The sequence below is a fragment of the Cryptomeria japonica genome, chromosome 8 (assembly GCF_030272615.1).
Source record: "Cryptomeria japonica chromosome 8, Sugi_1.0, whole genome shotgun sequence".
Taxonomy (NCBI): domain Eukaryota; kingdom Viridiplantae; phylum Streptophyta; class Pinopsida; order Cupressales; family Cupressaceae; genus Cryptomeria; species Cryptomeria japonica.
In genome coordinates, this window is record NC_081412.1 from 641,429,273 (window position 1) to 641,437,355 (window position 8,083).

Consider the following 8,083-nt stretch of genomic DNA (forward strand, 5'->3'; position numbering starts at 1 on the left):
ACAAACCCTATTTGTGTGTAACATGTGTGTTCACACTTTGTTTTCACCTTATTGATGTGGGTATTTTGGAAATAATTATGGGTGTTTTGTCTACCTATTGAGGTCTTGGTCTATGACTTCTCTTACCTTGGAAAGGGAGTCATATGTACCTTCGTTCTTGAATTGTTTTACTCTTTGACTAATCCATCTGGGTGAGTTGTTAACATCTTGAATCTAGAAGTACGGTATGTGCTTGTTTATGGTAATGATCTATTTTAATGATTGTCCACTTGAAAGACTAGAATGGCAAATGTTAATGCTTATCATGTGGTACATTGAGTGATTATGACTCATCTTCTTTTCTCTCTCTAAGTAAATTAAAAGGAATTGATATGTGTAGTTATCTTTTATATAAGTTTTCTTATTGCAAGAGAAAGGATGATGTTTCTTGAGCCTTGTGTGAGCCTTATAATGTTTTTGTGTTTTAGATTGTGAAAGGGAATGGTTTGGGAGTTAATTTTTGGTTAATGATAGGAAATTGTATGTTTGCAATAAAGGGTTCTCCATGTGCTTGGTAGAAGTGATATAATTAAATTTCATCATAAGTAAGGTGCTTTAATATGCGCATAGTGATTTTGTGAAAATTGCTTGATGTGAAAGGAATACCAAAAGAGGACATATTGTAGTAGCTTCAAGAGTGAAGTAATGTGCTCCTCAAAAGATTGTTTTATGTGCTTATTCAACTAGTGTGATTTAGGACCTATTAAGTGACGCACTTTTAACTTGCTTTGGATAGGGGTTTCCTGGCGGGGCATTACATTGGGCTGGTGATGTAGATGACTAGAAGAGCACTACTGGTGGAACATTCTTTTTGGGTAAGAAGTTGGTTTCATGGGCTAGCAAGAAACAAGATTCAGTGACCTTATCTAATGCTGAAGCTGAGTACATTGGTGTTGCTAGTAATTGCACTCAGGTGGTTTGGATGAATTAAATGTTGAAATATATCCAAGTTATTCATGATGAGCCTACTTTATTTAATGTGATAATTCCAGTTTTATCAACATTTCAAATAATCTGGTGCAACATTCAAAAACTAAGCATCTATCAATCAAATATTATTACTTGAGAGAGAAAGTCGGTGAGGAGAAGGTGAAGGTTGAATATGTATCTATAAAGGAACATATAGCTGATATTTTCACTAAGCCTTTTCCTGCAGATACATTTGTCTATTTGAGGGATAGGTTAGGCATATCCACCCCTCCTGATGAGAACTAGATGCATTGAGTTGCATCGATCCGCTGGATTTCAAAGCCTTATTCTTTTATTCGGATTGGTGTGTTGGTGCTGCTCCTCTGCTAGAGTAGTCTGTGTTTTGGGGAGAGATATTTGTGTTTCATATTCAAAGTGGGGGGATTAAGTTTGGCTATATGATTTGTGCTCTATGGAATTGCTATCAAAGGGGGAGAAAGGTCATGTGAAAAATCGCTTTATCTATCTTGACCTTAGGGGGAGTTTGCTAGTGATATCTTCTTTCTTTGCATTGACTATTTTTCACATTCATATGTTGCCATCAATGACAAAGGGGGAGATTGTTGGATATGGTTGGTCATTGTTGCTGCTAGGATATGTTGTTGTCATTGATGTCAACATATTCTTGTGATTTATTCTAGTGTGTTTGGGAAGATTTTTTGATTTGGTTTGTAGTTCTTTGTTTTATTGAACTCTTTCGGTATTCCCTCAGGTATATTTCAATGTGATCAGATCCGGTGCTGAGACTTTCAGATATTGTTTTGGTTGGTCTTGTGTATCTTCATGTTTCATATGGTTTGTGTTTTTGTGCTCCGCAAGTTATCTTTCTTCGTGACAATTGTTGATTGGTTGTGTTCTTGAGCTCCTAGACGTTGATAGTTGAAGATTTGAAAAGTGGTGTTGGTGCAACTATTCCAAATGATTCTAATGTGCTTGTTGGTGTTTCCTAGTTGTATCCTATTTGTTTTGGCTATCCAAATTGATTGTTGTGTGAGTTCTTGGTGATTTTCATCATCCGGTATTGATTTTCATGTTATACGATATTTCTGGTGGTGTAGCATGTTGCGGTTGATCTTGGAATGATTTCCAATGGATTTGATTGTTTGGGAATTTGAATTAGGTCCATTTTATGTCATGTAAATCATTATATTGGTCTAGTGGCCGATCTTTATATCGTGTTATGTAATTTTGTAATTGAGGGTTGAGGGTTTAGCCGACCTTGTTATCAAGGTTGATGATTTGTATATATAGGTGACATAGTCATGTAGTTTGGGTGTCAATATTGTGTTTGCATTATTAGAGAGATATTTGTGTGTGAACAAGTGATTTATCTTTTAATGTTGAGTTTGAGGTGAGATTGGTGTTGTAGGGCAGACATCTATGCTTAACCGGAACTATAATCAAGCATTTGGAGATGCTACTCTTTCAGTTCATTTCTTCTGGATTGTAGTCTGGATCATATTGTAAGTCAGTGATACTTCCCTGAGGGTTGTAGCCTTCTGGGCATATATCTTTTGAGTAGTGAGCTCTAGGCAGTGTGTTTGAATGCATGCGCATTCCCCATTGTAATATTTTTGCATACTACTGCAGAGTATCATTTTACTGTGAGTAGGCTCCCACAATGGTTTTTCCCTCAACTGGGTTTTCCACGTCAAAAATTTTGGTGTCGTGTGTTGTGCTATTAATTTGCTTATCTGTTTATAGTTGCAGTTTGGTAGATCTGTTATTGTGCTTAATGTTTTATATTTTAGTGAAAACTAATTCTCTCCCCCCTCTTAGTCTTCCTTCTTGGCTCTTGCTAACACACTAGTGCTTATGTTTTTACTTTATTCACTAGTGCTATAAGTTGGATGAGTATGCGATAGGGTATGGCCACTTTGTACACTATAGAGGTTAGGTATGTGGAAGCTACTCATACATATAGAGAACCTATTTGTCTTAGGATATTGTATAAAAAACTGGGTTAAAATAGAGATAAATTATGATTTATTATGACAATTAGAGTCCAATTTTCCTAGCAATAAACTCAACATTTTATATTAAGGCTAAGCATATAGATGTTTAGTGTCAATTTGTGAGGGACATGATCAAGGATGGAAATATGAAGATGGAAAGGGTAATTTTTTTTATAAATATTATTTATGTTGTAACCAAGCCCATGAGGACAACATAGTTAAGATGGTGTTTGGAGTCTATGACCCTCTTGGGCTGTGATATTATGTTACCTTTATAGCTTGAAAGGTATTGAACAATTGGATATTGTTTGTGATTAAGGTGTCTTCTCCTTTGTAAGGAATTGATTTAATTATTTAATTACTAGGCATCTTCTTGTAGTTACAAGTTGTACTTAAATATATTTTATTTAATATTTGTGATTCACCTCATATGGGGTATTTAAATTTATAGAAGGCTTCTAATACCAAGTGTCAATACTTTAATTGGTAGTTTAAGTCATCATAAGGTGGAAAAATATGCTATATTTGGAGCACCTAGCTATTTTGTGGGATTCTATGACAAGTAATAAAGATATCTTATGATGTGTAAGTGTTGAAAATGGGGGGAGTTACTCTAGAATCTTGACCAATTATGTTAGGACTTATTATTTTTTATATGGTTCGTATTTGGAGAAAATATGATAGGAAAAATTGGGCACCCATGTTGAGTGGGCCAACTTGCAAATTAGATCTACATTATTGACTTACTATTTTTAGTAGGTGACATGTAATCTCTATGGTGAATTTGGAAATTATGCCCAAGTTGGATTCCATTCTTTTGGGGTTTTATAAAATATTTTTGAAACCATTTTTGGTTTCCCTGTATTTTTCATTAGTTTATAAATTGGTACTTGAGGAAGTGGTTTCATAAGTGAATTTGTAGGTACACATGCTATCAAAATTCTTCCAAGTTTATTGTTAGTGAATACTATTGAAAATATTATTGTCATTGATTTCAAAGGAGAGATGAACATATTTGTTTCCTATATATATCTTCTATCAAAGGAGGATCAATTTCGAAAACGCATGCTAAGTAGAATTGAAAAAGAGGAAAACATTTATTAAGTTTTAAATGTAAATTTTTGAGTGTATTTGGATGACCAGCCTATGTAACTTTGGCACCCAAAATGTCATGTAAAATAAAAAAATAAAATTCAAATCATTACAATCATTTTAGAACAAAATCATCCATATACTTGATTGAGTTGGCTATGCATAGAGGATTGCCCCTCTTGGTGATCTCAAAAGTTAAAATTATTGTGTGTATCTTGACCAACTCTCCTTAAGAAGAATTGTTTCCCTTTGAAAATGCATGAAGGTGGTATAAATAGGATACTATAGGGGGTAGATAAGGAAAGAATTTAATGTACTATCCTTCTATAAACAAGCATATTTTAGAGGAAAATAAAATAAAATTATCATTTGATTTATGGAGCATTTGAAGAAGTTATAATATGATTTTATGGAGTAGATTTGAAAAAGTTGCAAGCATAATTTTTCATTAAGGTCACTCATTGAAGAAGCCATATTCTAGAAGGTTGAGTTATGGAGGTTGGTAGGTCTCTCAATAGAAGATAATGGTGTCTCTTTCTTAGAAGTTAGAGCTTAGTGGTGGGGATTTGTATCTCTAATGGGCTGGTGCCTACAAAGATTTGTATAGATAAATGTTTTGTGGCTAGATTTGGATAGTAGATCCAAGTAGTCTTTTTTATGTGGGTTTCTCTTGAAAGGGTTTGAACCACATAAATCTTGTGTCTCTTGGTAGATCTTGTGCGGTTTCTATTTTTGTGGTTGTGGGATTTTAAATAAGTAAATTTTTATCTTATACTAATTCAACCTCCTCTCAATACAAGTGTGCGTGCTCATTAAATATCCCTATAAATACTTGCATGTAACAATTGCACAGTTATCCTCTTCATATTTTCTAATAAATTGTGTAGGTTTTGGAGTGTGCCATTTTTATCTTGAATGGGTTTTCTCTCATAATCAGTTTGACACAATATAACTATTTATCCATTTGTGATTGTATTTTTCTAATTTATATAATCTTTTTAGATTAGTTTAAATTTTTTTATACATCAACCCTTCAATATTAGCATAAGAAGTAGTTTTTGAATACCTTATTTCCTTTTACTTATGATGAATTAAAAGATTTAGATGGAAATATAAGGGTGGAATTGGATACACTTCATAGTTATTACTATATATATATACTTAGGTATAGATCAAATAGCTGTATGAATGAATAAGCCTTAGAATGACACATGTGACATGGTTACACATTAAAGCCTTCAACGTTATCAACTTTATTTGGATCCAAACCACCACCATTGAAGAGAAAAACACTTTAATGTAGATAAATGGATAAATATAGCTTTTAAATATCAAACTAGACTCAAAATTGGGGCAAGATCTTCATCCAAGTCAAAGGTATTTCTAAACATATTTTTTAGAAACTCATATAATTTTTTTTGGAGGAAATAATATTAATTTTTTACTGTTTCAACCAAGATATCCAAGATGTCTTGAGTTTAAGATATCATTTCAAAGGGGACATGATTATGGGATAAAGATAAGCCTATAATAAGCTACACCCATTGCAAAGAAGATGCAACATATTTAGCTAACTACCAACATAACCAAAGTTTATAGCATGTACAAGAGACAAACTTCTTAGTAATAATTACAATTAGGTACAAGAATGGAAATGAAGATGTAATTAAGGATAAGATAATAGTATATAAAAGATAAGTATAAGGAAAACCAAAGTTGAAACATGACCTATGCTTGCATAATGATTTGTTGCTTGGTGTGCATCTTGTTCAATCTCTAGTTAATCTCAAATTGTAGATAAATTTCTCTTCTCTAGAGATGTACAACTACTTCAAGGATTGGTGTTGGGTCACTAGTACCAAGATACTATTCTTTTCTCTTAAATCTATCTATAATAGGTTATTTCCCAAATTCCAACTTGACACTAGGCTTAACATCTAGTAAAAGTGTAGTATGCAAGCTTCTAGATGTTTCAAATTGAGTCGCTTTTTATGGAAGCCTAAAGTTGGGTTTTAAGCACATTAAAGATATTACACCACTAAAGTCCTATGAGTGGATTCTTGCACTCACTATAGTCTTGGAAGAACAAATATTCCTTCTTTTGCAAAAAAGAAATAATTAAACTTGTCTTTTAGTTTTGTAAATAGATCCAAATAGTTTGGCAAGTTGTGATGTCTTCACTTGTTATTTTTATAGAATTATTAAATAAAAAACTGTGTTCTTTGGGATTTACAATTCCTCTAATGTTATCTTCAAATTCTTTATGCCAAGAGCCATCTACAATGACATCAAAATGTTTGTAAACAAAAATCCCTTTTTGAAACAATTTGACATGCAAATGATAGGTAAATGCAAGAAATGGTGTTATTTAATTACTCCAAATGAAATAGAACCCTTGCCACTTGTCTTCATTCATAAATTTTTTGCATGTAGAACTTTAATGGATTTGTATTCTTGGTGTTTAGTATTTTAAAAAAACATTTATTTTATAGATGATTCTCTTCTATTATAATATATCTCTGGACGTATTTAACATATATTTTTTAAATATAGATATACTAGTTAGATAAACATGTCTAAGTGTATTTGTTATTAGATGCAATGTTGTTTTATCAAAATATTTTACTCATTTGAAAGTTATTGTGAATGGTTTTTTTCCTAAAATCTTGTTGCATTTAGTCAATCTTACCATAATTAGCCAATAGGATTTACTTGGTGGGAATGCCCACTAGAATCGTCTATTGTCTTACACCATTTTTTGGGAATTACTGGAAATTTCATCAAGGAAAAACTCTTGTGCCTTATTTTTAATTCAATACACATCCATATCAAATTAATATTGTGGTGAATAAAAGACATGTCAACTATAAATACAATGCTAGGTAGGTGCACTAGTTTCCTGAAATCCTAGACTTGCGGGGATTGGAGGTGTTGGTAGGGACCATACTGGTGTTATGCAATTCTTTTTTTCAGTGGGAACAGGTTTTGGGAAGAACAATGAAATGGAAGCTCAAGCTCTCTTATTTGCCTTACAACGGGCTCTTGAATTAAATTGGAATCATGTTATTGTGAGTTGGATTCACTGATTTTGGTCTCTCTCCTTTTGAATCCATATTCTAAGAGATCTTGTTGGCAGCTTTCATCCTTGGTTGCCCAAATTCGTCTTATTTCTCATTTTTTCGGTTCTATCTCTTTTACTTATATTCCCCATGAGTGGAATAGGGTTGTTGATTTGCTTGCTAAATAGGCATCACATGCTCCTTGTGGGTGGAGTGTCTCTAATTTAGACTCTCTTTCAGCAGATAAAGTCACTCAACTTTTCACTTTTCTTCAAAATGATGCAGGGTGATGGTGCTTTATCTATGCTACTACTTCTCGTTTTCATATAAACCATTTGGTTATGCAGGTTTGTTAGGAAGCCTGTTTGGCTCCTTCAGGTTCTTTGGGTGGTTATATCCACTATTATTTGGAAATCTCTTAGCTTTGTATCTTGTACTCTATAATTCTTCTATTTAATATTTTTTTTGCTTTTTGCCAAAAAAAAAAAATTGGGTGAAGGTCATCATCACAATTATTTTATTATTATTTGAATAGACCACCTACTATATATATATATGATAACATTTTATTATTCAATTATAGTCACCTCTTGAAGCAATTAGGGTAACTAAAATTATATGCTTTTAACATTGTTCTTTTATGAGAGATAGAGAATGTTCATTCCACCATAAAATATGTAAAGACCAGAGTGATGATAATAAAGTCAAAATAACATTCAATGGTATTTATACAATTTTTATTTACCCCTTGAAATTGTTTTTACTATTCCTATATATATAAATATAATTTTAAGAAAAATAATAATAATAATTTAGTATCTAACTTACTCATGAATGGATTTAATTGAAAAATTTGCATCATTAAATCTTGGGCATTAGATACACACACATATATATACACGTATAGATACACATACACACATTGTGGAGCCACTTATCAAGCATTTTGGGCATATGTTTTGGCAAATG